The sequence below is a fragment of the Bactrocera dorsalis genome, chromosome 1 (assembly GCF_023373825.1).
Source record: "Bactrocera dorsalis isolate Fly_Bdor chromosome 1, ASM2337382v1, whole genome shotgun sequence".
NCBI classification, from domain to species: domain Eukaryota; kingdom Metazoa; phylum Arthropoda; class Insecta; order Diptera; family Tephritidae; genus Bactrocera; species Bactrocera dorsalis.
In genome coordinates this window covers 32,185,523-32,202,478 of record NC_064303.1, presented here as the reverse complement: position 1 = coordinate 32,202,478, position 16,956 = coordinate 32,185,523, and the positions used below count along the sequence as shown (strand labels likewise).

Here is a 16,956-nt window from a genome sequence, read left to right as displayed (position 1 = left end):
ATAATTTTAAAAGCACACTTTGTTGTCTGTTGAAATTTTAATATTTCTTTTAACGTTCTCTAAATTATATAATTAACGTGTGTACAGATATATTATTTCTCGGAGCAAAGGCTCGTAAAGCTTTACAACAAAATGCTGCTACATCATTTTTAAGACATTTAAATGTGCCATAATTTTCCACAAAAGTAATTAAAGTGAATGATGTGCAATGAATTTTCATACTTAGCAAAGCAAATACAAAAGCAAAAATCATAAACTGAAAAAATACAACAAAAATGAAAAAAACAAATAAAAATAATTGTTCGTGGCTGCCCAAGCATTTGCAGTAATTGGGAAATATGGCAACGATGAAAAAAAAATTTTCAACACAAAAACAATGAACAACACGTATATATGTATACATATATATGTATATATATGTATACGTGTGTATTTTACATATAAATAGGTAAATATGCGCAGTTATGACGCGCAAAAATATTATAAATATTATGAAATAAATATACCTTTAGACATTGACGGACAAAACTGACAGCTCATTACGACACTGACGTGGATTAGTCAACAAAGTGTTCAGTGTTTGCTGGGGAATTAGAATTTTTTGTATTAGAACCTCAATAATTTTGATGTTTTAAATAATTTTAAATACTATTTTGTATAAAACTATTGACATTTTTAAATAAAGTTGACATTTATATAAATTGTACTGTACGAAAAAAAAGCTTTTTTCTGGTTATTAGGCTAAAACAATTTTTTTGAGAGATTTTATTATAACTAAAAACGTAAATTCTGTATTTAGAAGTTAGCCTTTGGAGTGTTTGAAAATATCGATATAATCCACCTTTTCAATGGTGTATAACAATTCTTCAATCATATTTATATGAGAGTTACTATGTAAGAGCAAAAGTCAGATCTTCAAAAAATATACATATTTTATCTTTCAAAAATACTGACACCATTTGTAGCAGTTTTTATACGCTTTATCGATAATAATAGGTAGTCGAAAAAGCCTTTTCGTATTTCTAATCAAATTTCAACTTATTTTTTTATAAATAAACAAATACATTTTGTACCATTTTGGTCGAGCACTTTGTACCATTTTTCCGCTAGAGACATTATTCCATGAGTGGAAAACTTTCATTAGTGTAAATCGAAATTTTCAGAACGGAAGCGAGAGAACCATTGTTGTGCTAGACCAGTGTTTCCCAAAGTGGGCGATAACGCCCCCTTGTGGGCGCTGCAGGTGTCAAGGGGGCGGTAAGAGACCCAGAAAAATGGGGGCGTTGTGTAGAGGCCTGGGGGGTTATTTGTAATTTTATTTAGCTAGGAGGCTTCTTAGACAACGACTACATGAGCTCTCGACTTTCAACAACAACTTGTGAACATCAACTAATATGAATTAAAAGATTGCTCAAACTCGGTTCTATATTTCTCTCCGCGTAGTTCATATATCTGTTATATTTTATTGAATATAGAAAAAATGAAAATCATGTCAATCGGTCGCGCTGATGTAGCGCACGTTTTGAGCTTTTGAACTCCTTATTCATAATTCATATTTTTGGACTACTATATAATAATTGTGCTTAAGCATTCCTATATAAACAATGTAATATTTATTTTATGTTCATTTGTGGTTTTGCGCGCAATAGATGAGCACTACTTACGCCTCCTTTACACTACTCGCGAAGTTAAACGTATTTCTCAAAGCAAAACAATGTCCGAAGTAAAAAAGAAGAGACGGCAATACTGTGCGGAATACATTAAATTTGGATCCATTGAAAATCCTACAAACCCATCCTTGCCTTTGTGTCTTCTATGTCTAAAAACATTTTCGAATGAAGCCTTCAAGACTGCAAGATCATTTGAATAAAATGCATCCATATAAGAGAGACAAGAATGTAGCATATTTTCAAGACCTAGAGAAGAAGCATAATACTCAGCCAAGTGTAGCAAAACTATTTTCGGTGGCTGCTAAGCAAGATGACGACGGACTTCGAGCTTCGTACAATATCTCTTTGTTAATTGCTCAAAAAGGCCAATCACATAACATCGGAGAAGAGTTAATATTGCCAGCAATAAATGAAGTAATAACTACCGTGCTTCATAAACCGGCCGCCGATATTATCCGAAAAATTCCTTTGAGTAATAATTCTGTGCAAAGACGAATTAATGAAATGGCTGAAAACATTGAAGAATTATTGTGCGATCACCTGAGGACAAGCCAATTCTCAATTCAGCTCGATGAGTCCACTTTACCAACTAATGAAGCATTGTTGTTGTCTTACGTGAGGTTTATTAAAGATGAGAAAATATGTGAAGAACTATTATTTGCTAGAAATTTAGAGACCGATACAAAAGGCGAAACAATATTCAATATATTGGAATAGTTTTGCGATGAGAAAGAGATTCCCTTGAAAAATATTATTTCAATTGCTACGAATGGCGCTCCGGCTATGATAGGGTGCAATAAAGGCTTAATAGCACACTTAAAAAATAAAATTCCAGATGTCCTTGGTGTACATTGCGTTATTCATAGACAACATTTAGTTGCTAGAAACTTAAGTAAAAAACTATTTCAATCACTGCAATATGTCATCAAAGCAGTCAATAAAATCCGCAACAGCTCTTTGAGTGATAGATTATTGCATCAGCTTTGTGTTACTAATGACGAGGATTTCAATCGTTTGTTGTTTCATACTGTAGTTCGTTGGCTATCAAGAGGCAATTGTCTGACTCGATTCTACAACCTGTTTAACTCTGTTATAGAGTTCTTGGAAACTGAAGATACAGAATTTCAAAACAAGCTCATAACATCAAAGAATGATATAGCTTACATGACAGACCTATATAAATTGTTCAACGACATGAATCTCCAACTGCAAGGCGATAAACTAAATTTAATTAAAACAAAAAACGTCGTTGCTGCTTTCGCAGCCAAACTGCTTCTACACAAAAAGAATCTGGGCAGACGTGAGTTTCACAATTTTCCGAATTTATCAGTATCATGCAGTAACGACGAGTTGTTTGCCTACTGCCAACATTTGGAAAACCTCCACATTGACTTCACCGAAAGATACCAGGACATTTTGAACTTGGAAATACCAGACTAGGTGTTGGATCCGTTTTCAAATGTCAACACAGCAATGTCACCTCAGCTGGAAGAAGAACTTATAGAATTGACAACAAACGAGGAAATAAAAATCAAGTTCAAAAATGGTTACCAAGAATTTTGGCTACAACAAACGATCTCTCAATTGTACCCTGGATTGTGGTCAATCCTTCAACGATTCTTGATAACATTCCCATCATCATATTTGTGTGAACGTGGATTTAGTGCTGTGACACCACTGCTTACTAAAAATAGAAATCGTTTGCTTGTTACCGAACGTGGCTACTTGCAACTGTTCTTGAGTAAATTGGAACCTGATATCAACAAACTTATTAGACAGCATCAGATTTATCCTTCACATTCGTTTTTATATATGGATCGATTATTTTAGTTTTATTTTTAATAAAATATTCTCTGTTTTAATACTATAAAGTTGTGTTTCAATAATCATTCTTATTGGCATGTGGAGCCCGTAAGAGTTAACTTGAGACCTAAGCGCCGTTGTATGTTACCTACTGCGCTCAGCTTTCAAGTTGCTGGTTATAGTAAAAGTTTCGTTTAGAATTCTCCGTTAATATACATATATAGGTCACAATAATTAATTTGAAGTTATAGTGGTTTTTAAATAGGTGAAAAAATGGCGGCGCAAAAAAAATATTTGTTCTCAAAGTGGACGGTAGACAAAATAAGTTTGGGAACCACTGTGCTAGACGAACTGATACTCGTACAGCATCGCTTCAGCAAAATTTCACAAATTTCATTGGTGGCTTACGTGGCATTCTTCCCTTTTTTATACAAACATTTCAAAATATAGCGAATTTCTTCATCATTTTCACTCATTTTTGAACAGCTGTAACTTTTTTCAACTTCCTCGAATTTAATTTTTTTTAGGTTAGCTTAAATTCTCACCTTTCCAACACTATATGGTATGACACAATGTGATTGGTAGCACTGGAGATATACGACTGCAACGACATCTATTGACAAAATACGAAAAGACTTTTTCGACAAATGCTTTTTTTTAAACTCAATTTAGCAGAAAGTTGTTTTGTTCAATAAACGTTCGAGTGTTCGTTCGTTTTGCGTTTTAAGAAGTTTCATTGAGATTTTTTTTATTTTAACTCCGTTCTTCAAATGGGATGAGTAACTTCGGTTAAAGCGAGAACGAGAACGAGTTCGAGTTCTCGTATAAGTAAATATATATATACATAAAGATTATATATGTGTTTAAAAATTGGCGACTTTTACGATGAGTGAAAGAAATTACATTAAATTTTGTGTGCGGAATCAAATTTCTGGTGCCGGATCGTTCGGAAAGGTCAGTAAAAACCATTTTGAAAGATCATTTCAGCCTAACAAAAGAGAAATCACGATTGCTTCAAAAATCACTTAATTTCTGTGTAAAACAGCATCGCGTCTATGGTTACAAGCCGAAGTCAAAAGAACAACGTTAAAGGAGGCGTTGACAGTTTTCTTCGATTATCGAGATGTGGTACACTCCGAATTAGTTTTTGAAGAATAAATTAAATTATCAAAATTATGAATAAAGTCTTACTATTTTTTGTTCATAGCAGTATGTTAGTACACATAAATGTCAAAAAACCTACCTAACAAAATTTTAATGACATTTATATGGCATAGAGCCTGAATAATGAGATCCTCAGAGATCACAGTCATACAAAAAATCCAAAAAATGAGAGTAACGAATTTTATTAAAACAAAATTTCTGAGATGACGGCAATGAACTCTGTTCTGGCAGAAAAGCGAGTTGACAAAGATTTCTACTAAAGTTTTACGGAAATGTTGCGTTTAAACCTATAAGTCTCAAGTCTTTATAGTTTTGTGTAAAAATAATATTATATTAATAATAATAGTTAATAAAAATACGTAAATAACGTTTAATAAAAATACCAAATCAATTTTAGTAGTTTTGATGGAAATCGAGATGAACCATTCTTAAGCCTTAAAAATTCAACCACGATCCTCCACTTCCTTTTTCCGACCTCAGATTAACGCAAATGTTTTTTACTTTAATTTTTGTCTACAATGAATTTCTTTCTTTTTTATCATTTTCAAAGACTTCTTACTACTTAAGTATTTGATTTTGAGATGTTTTGCTTATAATTTATTAGTTCTAAAAAATATATGTAAATTTTCATCTTCTTCAGAAAGATTTTGACCCACAAAAACAGAAATTGATCACAAAACTTGAAATAGGGCTTTTCAATTAGAATAATACGAATTATTTTCAAAAAAGAATACACTAACATCTTTCTAGTGACCTCCACAACTTCTTTGGCAGGAACTAATTCGATGAACCCAATTTTCGAGTACATGTCGTAGCACGTTCAATATTGACTTCTAGCTTGAAAAGACTCGGGTTTTTTGCTAAAGATCAATGACATCAAATAAACCCACAATAAGTTAAACACAACTTCTTGGATGCCATACTATGTCGCGATTTCTTGAAATTATCAAATCTTCTAAGTTCTCTCGCAATAATTCGGGTTTTGCAGGGGCTCTGAGGAACATAGCACCGTCTTGTAGGGAACAGATGTTGGAAAGATCTACTTCTTCCAATTGCGGCCATAAAAAGTTGGTTATGCCGATCTATACCGCTCTTCAGTTACAGTAACGGTGTCACCTTTTTAATTTCGAAGGAAGTACGGACCGATTATTCCACCAGACCAAAAACCATATCAAACTGTCCATTTAGGTAAATGTAATGGTTTCTCGTGAATGCTTTGTGGATTTTCTTCAAACCAGAATCGAAGATGATTTTCTTTAAAAGTCCTATTCGTTTTCTCGTTTTTCCAAGGCAAGATTAGCAAATTTTCGACCTTCAATGTGGACTAATGGCTTCAGTTCTAAAGTGAGAATAATTTTGTAGGGATGCCAGCCAGAATCCTTTCTCAAAATCCGCCGGGATGTGGTTTGCAACAAATTGCGGTCATTAGAAATACTTGTCTGAACGGCAGCAATATTTTTATTACTTTGAACGTTTCTTTGTCTTATTGGCAGTTGAACATTATGTAAGGAAAATGTACGCTCGAAGTTTTCAACAATTCGACGAATAGCGAGCACAGGTGGACGATTTTTATGAACATAAAACGGCAAAAGCGCACAAAAAGTTGCAATTGGAGAACAATTATTTTGATAATAAAATTCAATAATTTGTAAACGTTGTTCTTGAGTCTCTTCCATGACGAAAATGAAAACATTACTGAATGCAGTAAAAAGAAATTACAGATCATGACATATTAAAAATGGCCGAAACGATACATAGAAATCATATCAACCCTATTGGAAAACCTGATACTTCTAATAACACTTGATAATAATATTTTTCTGTATCGATTTTAGTCGTTAAATTCGGTGTGAGATCAAAAAGGAAGTTCAGAGCTGGCAGTGAATAGAAATATTACACTTTCAGAGAGATTCACATGGAATTTTTGTTGTACCCTGAGCAGGCTATATTAAGTTTATAAAGATAAAAATATATTTATATCCTTTTATATCATAATAAATGCAACCGTGAGTAGTATTATAGTTGAGTTTGTTTGTATACCTTACGTAACGTCATTTAATTCAATTCATATTTCGTTACATTCTTTATTAATGGTCACATACCTTTATTTAAATTCGAAGAAACTTTCGTTCACGCGCATTGAAATCTGCAATAAATAATTCAAAATGTAAGTTCTAGTTGTTTTTGTGTTTATAAGTTCATATAACAAATTGTTTGATAAAATTTAAACACCGGAAATATAACAAAATAAATTAGTTGAATAAGTGTGTGTGTGTATGTGTGTATTTCAATATCAATTGTTGTCTTTAAAATTGCCATTGAAGCTTTCACAATGACGACTTAGGCAAATAATTTATTGAATGCACAAAGCTAAGTGCAAACACAGTTGTCTAGTTGTCTAGTTGTCTACACATACGTACGTACATACATGTGCAAATCTAAGCCAACAAAAAAAGAACAAACAAGCGATTAAATGAGGACGTTTGTTATTGCATATTTACTGAGCTAATATCTTTTTATGAATGAAAATTTTGCTTACTTGTATGTGTGAGTATGTGTATGTATGTACTTTTAAAATGCAGTCTGTGCAATTCACATGACAATAAAACAGAAATTTTAAATAAATTACATTGGCAAAATCAAACAATGACACTTAAGCAGAACGTTGGCGAAACACACAAACACACACACACACATACGAGTATAGTAAATATCTCGTGCTTTGTCAACATGATAATGTTTATGTCTAATTTTAATGCTTATCAAAGCGTTTCGCTGGAAATAGATGCAATTCATCAAAGCAAACTTCGATAGAACAATAAAATTATGCATATTTATAAATATGTATATATACATATGTAATACATAAATATATAAACACATACATAGTATTGAAAGTTATTATTGGGCTTGTCTTTTATCTCGCAAATGCTTTACAAGTGATTTGTCATTACTTCTTTACACAATTAATGATTGCCTATTAAAGTGGGCTAACGGCATTATTATAGCAAAGTAATTCGAGCAAATGTTGACATGCACTTGATTAATAGAACGACATTTATCGAAAGGTTCTGCAAATATAGTGATTAATCACCGCCATTTGTTCCATTATATCAGTTCACTGGGGTTAAATTCACAGAGAAACGAGTAAGAAAGCGAAAAAAAATCAAAGCCAAGGAAATACGTGCGAACCGTCAACCAAAAGATCGGAATCAAAGCAATTATATGTACAGCTTCGAGTAAGAGACTTAGAGTTATGGAAGGATATTTGTATGAAATTTCACTTCTATTGCCATTTAAGAGTTCGAGTTATGGAAAACTTCAAATTGTAGAAGTTCAAGTCATGAAAGTGCAACTGCCTACATCTAATATATAAAATATATTTATATAATTCATACACTGACCAACATATCCAACAAAAGGTTTGTTAGAATACGAGAATGACTAAGCATATGGGAGTTGAGGATAGTATCGACCCGATTTGATTTATTTTTGCCATTACTACATACAATTAATACTTTCTTTTTTAATGGCGTAAACACCGCTTACGCGGTTATAACCGACTTTACAACAACGCGCCAGTCATTTTTCATTTTCACTGTTTGTCGCCAATTGGAGACTTTAAGTGTAATCACGTCCTTCTCCACCTAATTTTTCCAACGGAGTTGCTTGCTTGCGTTGCTTCCTCCGGTGGGCACTGCGTCGAATACGCTCAGAGCTGCAATGTTTTCATCCAATCGGACGACTTGACTTAGCCAGCGTAGCCGCTGTCTTTTAATTTGCAGAACTATGTCAATGTCGTCTATATTTCATACAACTCATCGTTCCATCCAATGCGATATTCGCCGTGGCCAACGCCCAAAGGACCATAAATCTTTCGCAGAACTTTTTTCTCCAAAACTCGTAACGCCGTCTCATCATATAGCAGGACGGGAATTATGAGTGACTTATAGAGTTTGGTTTTTGTTCGTCCAAAGAGGACTTTACGTAGGTTGCTATATATATTTCTGGACTAGGCAACACTAAGTGTTGCCAGGTGCAATCTGACATTTCCATTGGAAATTTTGACATTTTTTAGCATAACATCACTCAGAACGTTTTGTCATTTAATGGTGAATTGTTTTATTTAGAGAGAATTAAAAAATTCATCTCGGCCAAAAAATGGAATTAACTCGTGAACATTTTCGTGCGATCATTTTTCACAACTTTCGACGTGGATTATCACGACAAGAGTGCATCGATGAACTAAAATCTTTGTATGGCTATGAAGCACCATCCTATAGCACTGTGAAAATATGTTACAACGAATTCAATCGTAGCCGACGCTCGCTCAAAGACGAATTCCGTGAAGGTCGTCCAAAAACAGCCGTTGTGCCAGAAAACATCGATGCCGTACGTGAACTGATAATGCAAGACCGTCATGTAACATACCTTCAGATAGAGGCATGCCTATGTATTTCTCCCACCAGCATACATTCGATATTGCATGAACACCTGGCCGTAAAAAAGGTTTGTTCTCGTTGAATACCGCACAATTTGACAATCGCTCAAAAAAAGTCTCGTGTGGATTGGTGTAAAGAATTGCTGAAAAACTACGATCGCGGTGCTTCAAAAGACGTTTATAAGATCGTCACAGGTGACGAATCATGGATCTATGCGTATGAGCCCGAAACAAAACAGCAATCGAAAGTGTGGGTCTTCCAAGACGAGGCAAATCCAACGAAAACAAAAACCATTTTCGTTGATAAATATGCCTATTTTCATTATTAGGTCAAAAATATATATAGCAGCCCTCGTATTTCTCAATTGCCTACTCAGTCCAAAGTAGCACCTTTTTTTGATACACGAAATTATCGACATTTTCGAAGTTATGATTGTCAATAGTTTCGTGGAGTTAAGTCTCTAATGCGACGACTGTTTGTTTGATGACAGGAGATATTTCGTCTTGCCCTCGTTCACTCTCAGACCCATTTTCTCGCTTCCTTATACAGTCTGGAGAAAGCAGAACAAACAGCGCGGTTGTTGTGGTCAATGAGATCAATATCGTAGGCGTATGCCAGCAGCTGTTCCAACAAGCCAATGGAACGTCCGCTTTATCGTTATCGATGGTGTTATGTTTTCACCGCCACGCAGCAGGCTGAAGAAGTGTTCCCTCTATAATTTTAGTATGCTCTGGACATCAGTTACTAGATCACTCCTGGGTGTTCTATGAGCGTACGCTCCGGTCTTAAAACCTTTTGTTAATCGCCGTATATTTTCGAAGAAATTTGAGTATTAGCCCTGTCGGCCAGCAGTTTTTGTTGCATTTGAACAATTTTTAATCACAAGGTGGAATGCTCTAAAGGGATTACTGGTGCAAAGCCTTATCTCGTTAAATTATTTGCTTCTTGATTTTTATACCGGTAGGTGAAAGAATCAAATGAAATTAAAAATTGTGTTATGTGGGAAGTAGGCGTTCGCTTTCACCCATTTTCGCGCTGTGATGATAATTTGATAATAATTTAAAAGAATATCATACACCGAATTTAATTCAAATCAGTCGAGCAGGTTATAGGATATTTGATTTTACCGAAAAGTGAACGATGCCACGCCCATCGTCCGAGTTACTATAGCTACATATAGTGGTCTGGAAGATATGTACATTAAACCTATTAGTGGGCGGAACCACGCCGACTTCTTCAAAATTTTCAGTTCACAGATGACCCTTTCTACTGCAATCCTTTATTCTGAACTACAGTTCTACATCTTATTTTAGTGCTTAGTTATGACACTTCATAGGTTTTTCTTTAATAACGTTTTATGGGCGTTGCAGTGGTCCGATTACGCCCATCTACGAATTCCTCCTTACTTTATTGCCAAGGTATTCTAAGTTTCATCAAGATTTACTCAAGTTACAGCTTGCATGGACGGACATACGGGCAGTTACACCGATTTCAACTTTCTTTCGGCTGAACTAAAGATATAATATTTTTCACAGGTTCACTTCTTCTAGCAAAAAATATATAAAGAGATCTTTATCTTCGTTTTGATCATTGTATATGACACAGTGCTCCCATATCGCTTCCGACAAATGTGCAACTTCTTGGCGAGAAATGAGCATGTGGAAATTTTCAGATAGATATCTCATAAACTAATGGAATAGGTCGTTTAGACAAGGTGTGTCCAGAAAATAGTGAGAATTTTAAAATTTAAATTTCGCTGGTTTGGAGATAATTTGTTAGTATTATGTTGTTATATGTATATATTCCTAAAATACAATAACATTTGGAGCTCTATTCATTATTGACTTCGTTCGTAACAGCTGCTAAGGTTAGGCATTATTTTTATAAGCTTACCGACATTCGTTTATTAAAAGCTCACACTTCGTTGCTTGTTCGTGTTTTGGCCAAAAACAATACTGTATAGCTGCTACAGCCGCCATAATCGCCAGATGTGGCTCTATGGGTCTTTTTTATTTTTTAGAGATCTAATGGCTATCATAAAAAACGAGTTTGAGGAGTGTTTCGACGATTGAAGACTATTTCGCAGACAACACAATTAATGTAGATGAATAAACATTTTTTCAAAAATCGAAATTTCTCGTTACTTTTTGATCACACTTCGTTTGTTTTAAATATTTCACATTAAATTTAATCACAAGTGTTTTTCAAAATTATGATATTTAAATTTACTATATTTTGACAAAGAATGTTTTTTTTTTCCAAATACCCTGAAAAATTATTGTTTTTTCTTTCTTTGTTCTATGTAATGCAAAAATAAAATATAAAAATTGGCTGTAGATCCCAAGTCAAGGTCAAAGCCGACTGTATTGGTGACATGAGAAATATCTTAATAATGTTAACTTGGCAAAATCTCTCAATTTTGTACTTAGAACAGTGGGGTCTACAAATTGAACGACTTCTAAAATTCCCGCTACATCTATTTAATGGCCACAGACACCTCTAAACCTTATGCGATAAGCGAAAATATCAAGAGTTCTTGAAGCATTTTTGTATGCTAAGTTTACTAAACGACCTTAAATATGCCAGAATACAGGAGGTTAGACGACTATTTTTACCAAATATTCAGAAAAACTGAACCTGTAATATTTTCTAGCGTAGGGTACAAGTAACAAATCGAAGAAGAATTGATAGCACTTGTACAGTTGGAGCAAAGTCATCGATCAAACCTCAGACGAAAGCGCACAGAATCAAAATCCAATTATGAATATGTAATAATTATATTAAGAGGAGAAAGAATTAATTCTGTACCGTACTAACATAGAGAATACGGCATCAAAAGTTCGTCTCACCTACAACTCAACAAAGCTTACCTGTGCTCAGTTCATGAAACTTGAGTTATGAACCACTTGGAACTAAGTTGGTATTCTTTTTTCGAAAATTTAAGTATACAAAATCATACTCTATTATAAAATATGTATAAAAAAATAAATCTTTGAAATCAGTTTTCATATAAAACTCCACGTAATCTACTGCAGCCGGAGACACTCTTCTATTGACCATTTTGTGCTAAGTATATTTAAACAAGATACTACGTCGATTATTTTGCCTTAAGACTTGTAAGTGCGCAAATCTAACTGTAGTTTCCATAATTCATGCCAGAAAACAGCATAACTCAAATATTTACAAACTACTTAAAGCAAATGTACAAGGCAAATATGCATGTAAATATGTGTCTACAAGTAACCGCTGCGGGAGATTCTTAACAAACACATAACTACATACAAATATACATACATACATACAACCTACGCTTTTCCCACATTTCTTTGGGCCAAAATGGGTAACCTAAATAATTCAACATTCAGCCATGGCTAAGCAAATCTGCAAATAATGGAAGAATCTCAAACAATGCCAGAGACATATACAAGTGGATAAATTCATGTATGTATTAGGGTGAGGCAAAAAAAAATTTTTTTTTTTTAATTTTAAAGATTTTAATTTTTTTTAGACCGTGGAAATATTGTCCGAAATGACAAAAAATCAGGTAAAGTTTGAGAACTAAACTAAGATATAAAATTCTGGTTTGGCCCAGGAGAACGCGATAGGAAGAGGCACCTCTGACCCAAACATTTTTAAAAAGTGGACGTGACCACGCCTTCTAATAAGTTTAATGTGCATATCTCTTAAACTATTTAAGATACAACAACCAAATTCGTCCAGTGCAAATTTTAGAAGAACGTCTACCGACGGTTTAACAATGTATAAAATCGGATGGCTCAATCCGCATATAACGGTACTGTTAAAAACTACTAAAAGCCCAATAAATCTATAAATAAATAAACCAGAGATGTTTAATTTTACCACCGAGATAGTATGAGAGAGATTTATGGGAGCCAGTGTGAAAATGGACGATGGGCGTGGCACCGCCCACTTTTAGGTGGAAACAATTAGCTCGAGATCAGTCCGAATATGCTTAGAATGGACAAAAATAAGGTGAAAGTCGCTCTAGACACCATATAACTGACAAGCATTATGTACCTGAAAGTATTACCCTGCCTTTAATCTTTGCAAGTTGCAAAAGTATGAAATATTCGGTTATACCCGGACTTAAGCCTTACTTATTTGTGCAACAAAACATTGTGACTTTGCCAGAACTTTTTTCGACAATTCGAACAAGAATGTATCGGGAAAATTTTTTAAAAATTAAAAAAAAATTTAAGTTTAGAATTAATTTTTTTCCCACCCTAATTTTTTCGACATTTCGTACAAGATTTTATCGTTATCTAAAAAAAAATTTTAAAAATTGAAATTTGAAAATAGATTTTTTCTTACCCACCCTAATATATCTGTACGTACGTCTATATATATGTGGCGGCAACAACAAATACCGGTAAGTGAATAAAGCCGCTTTCAGAGCAAGAGTTAGACAAAAGCGTTGCTAGAGACGAAGTTGGTGAAGAATTAGAATACAAATTAGTAGCGTTGCTAGAAGAATGAATACCAGCAACACCCGCTAGAGGAGACGACGACGAGTAGAGCAAAGCGGCGTGGGGAGGAGGCAAACGAGAAACTCATTGAAAATTCCATAAACGTAATTAGAACATGTAAATGTTGCAAAAAACGCAAAGCCCGGCCTATTTGAATGGCTGACTGGCAGTCGGATGGCTTGAGGAATGCAGAGCAGTTGTGTGTGTGTATGTGCATGCAAATATCGCCAAAGAAATGATTGCTTAATGGCTTCCTTTGGCGCATGGCTTTGCTGACGACGATTCTATGAATGAATTATTCGCCACTCTTTGAATACTTTGCCGCTTTTTCCCGCTACATTAAATAGTTACTTGTATTGTTGGTGTTGCTGTCGTGGTATCTATGCAGCAGCAGCTGGGAGCCAAGAAGTACATAGAGCACTTGCGTTTGCATAGAGAGATTGCGCAGTATTCGATAGTTTGCTACTGTGTATAGTTTGCATATGTATGTAAATGTGAGCATGTCTCTATATAAGTACACTCTTGAACCAACCATACTCCACTTAGCATTTGTCATTCGTAATCGTCGACACTGCTTCCAGACGAGCAAACATACTTTTGGCTATTGTTTCTTGTCATTCCCTATTTACTTATATATACATACATATGTATACATGAATAGTAAATACACATACACAGCTCGATAAGTCTATGAAGCTTTACGATTCTGAAGTAAATTCTTGGATTGAGTCACCGCTTAAGATAGAATCACAGTTGACGGGATAAAGAGTTTTCTAACACACCCAACGGAATATTTGACCCTATAGGAGGTTGGAGTTATGTGTAGAAGTTCACGGAAGTGAGGAAACGATTCTTTTACATATGGCTGAAGTAGCTCACGACTTCCGGCCTTTGGGTAGCCAAAAAAACATCCGTTTAAAGGCGAGCTAAAGTGAGAAGGCATCCTCAGGCATTAGCTTCCATTGCAAAAAAAACAACAGCCCCAGCCTCATCAGCCCCTTTTGATGACGCATGTACCTGGAATGCCCCCAGCTGGTTGATGTCCTCTTGAAAGTAAAGCTGACATCACCGCAGAAGTGCGATGGACGGGACAAGCACTGCGAAGATTAGATCCTTGCAGCATTTACTACAGTAGCCATATAAAGGAACAAATTCACTGTAGGAGAGAGACCGGTGGATGAACGTCTTCTCCTGTTCTCTGAGAGGACTCATCAGCAACTCGGTATAAGGGAACTGTGGTATTCCAAGCTCCTTAAGTATAGCTACAAACGAAACCATTTGTTTTCGGAAAATGCAAAAGAATAGTAAATACGATGTGTACCGTTTCGCAGCGGAGAGAAAACAGGCTGCCTACCTCACAACGTGCGGCATGGGATAGATACCGAGAGTTTAGGAGGGAAGCAAGACGCATTTGCAGACAAAAAAGAGAGAGGCCGAAATATGTGAGTCCGAAGAGCTTGATAAGCTGGCGGACAGGGATAATGCTCGAAAATTCTACGTAAAGATGCGGCGACTAAGGTTTCAAGACTGGAACATACTCTTGTAGAACCCTCAGAGGTCATCTAGTGACTATTGTCCAGCGCATACTAAAATTATGGAGAGAACACTTCTCCAGCCTGCTGAATGACTGTGAAAACATAACACCAGGAGATGGCGAATCCGTTTGCTCAATTGATGACGATGGAGCAGACGTTCCACTGCCCGACCATGAAGAAGCTCGTATAGCAATCACCCGTCTGAAGAACAGCAAAGCTGTGAAGGCCGATGGATTGCCGACCGAGCTATTCAAGAACTAATAAAGACGTTCAAGAACTGATAAAGAATATCCGGCAATATTTTATGATATTTACTAGGTATTATCAAACGTCCCTTGTCATTTTGACGCACCTTGAAATGCGCCGTCAAGTACTCACATACGTTTGTGTACTAAAATTGTTTAAATGCACATTGCGGTGATATTGGCAAATGCATTCTCCAAGGTGTACTCGTATCTTTCGTATATGCAAATATCTAACCAAATATCTCTCATATAAAATGAGCTTGCAGATGTTGCTACAGTGGGAAATATGCAAATACCCCATATACCAATGGGGAATCAGGAGATCCATCTCAGCGTTGGAAGTAGGGCAGTTGGGAGAATTTATTCATTGTTTGAGTTGGTAAGTAGTCTGTTAGGAGATAAAGGAGTGTAAATACTCGTATTTGCATATGACTATATAGATATATTTCTACAAACAGCGATGGTAGTTAAAACGGGTTTACTTAACAGTACTAATGCGGTGTTTAGACTTTTATTAGATGTGATCGCATTTACTCTATGGATTTTGATGTTTTTCCTCGAACAACGGGTACTACCAAGAAGCCCTAAGCTTCTACGACCATGTTGGTGTCTTGTGAACAGTTCGATTTTGAACCTGGATAGTATATGTATCGATCATTTCTCCTGCTATAAATTAACCAACAATCCAATAAATGGTATTCTAAGATCCTGAAGGCTAAACTGTAAAGAGAATGGGTTAACCGCCAGTGCCGTCTATTTATGTTTTGTTCACTTATAAGACAGTGATTTATTAGCATCGCTAACAGTGTTTTTATGTCATACCTTCTGAATTTTATTAGTCGACCATATTCCATTCATACCACGTTTGCCTGCTTGATCAACAAAACAAACCCCATCTGCACCGAGATTTAGCTAAATTTAAATATAACAAGCTCGTCGATTAAATATCTCCAATTGTTCCTGGGGTCTTATTGTAGAGTGATGCCCGATTTGGGTGGCGTTCATCCGCTTCACAGTTATCAGGACTATCACTGTGTTCTAAAACCCATTGCAGTTTTATCGTGAAATGGAATGTTCGATCCATTATGAGATCATTGCTTCACTATCTTTGATAAAAACCCTAAGAGGCTTTAGGGATTTCAAAGCCGCTTTGCTATCTGTATATATAAATATATTCCTTGTTGAGAGCACATAATTTTTCAGAAGAAAAAGGTTTTCTTTAATTGCTGTGATCTCCGTTTAGAAGGACACTACAGTAGTCTGCTAGTCAGAAGGTGATTCTGGTATACAATTTTACTAAACAGATACTATTTCCCACTATATTATCTAGTTTGGAACCATCCGTATAGATACTTATCCCTGTGTCGCTGTCCACCATAGGCTATCTGGAAAGCAAGCCCTACATCTCAGTCTCAACCCGAGACTAGTGGACAAAGCACATAGTGCGATCTTGAAATGAACACAGTCGGACTAAAGAGACAGCAATAGTTAAAAATAACTCTTAAAGGGATTGATTGTGTTTTACAATTCTATATTTTTTTTTTATTTTATCTATTTAATTAGTTTCTATACAATCGCAATAAAATTGTAGGAGAGCGGCCCGTCAGGCT

At 35.3% G+C, this 16,956-nt stretch overlaps 1 protein-coding gene across 6 annotated transcripts in view; it reads right to left on the bottom strand.

The window, feature by feature from the left end:
* LOC105221840 (beta-1,4-glucuronyltransferase 1) overlaps positions 1-16,956 on the bottom strand; it is a 289,787-nt gene that overhangs the window by 236,971 nt on the left and 35,860 nt on the right. For all 6 annotated transcript variants that reach the window (XM_049451423.1, XM_049451414.1, XM_049451438.1 and 3 more), the window contains one exon: positions 6,740-6,783. The gene's annotated coding sequence lies outside the window, so the exon portion shown is untranslated. The remainder of the gene's footprint in view (positions 1-6,739; positions 6,784-16,956) is intronic.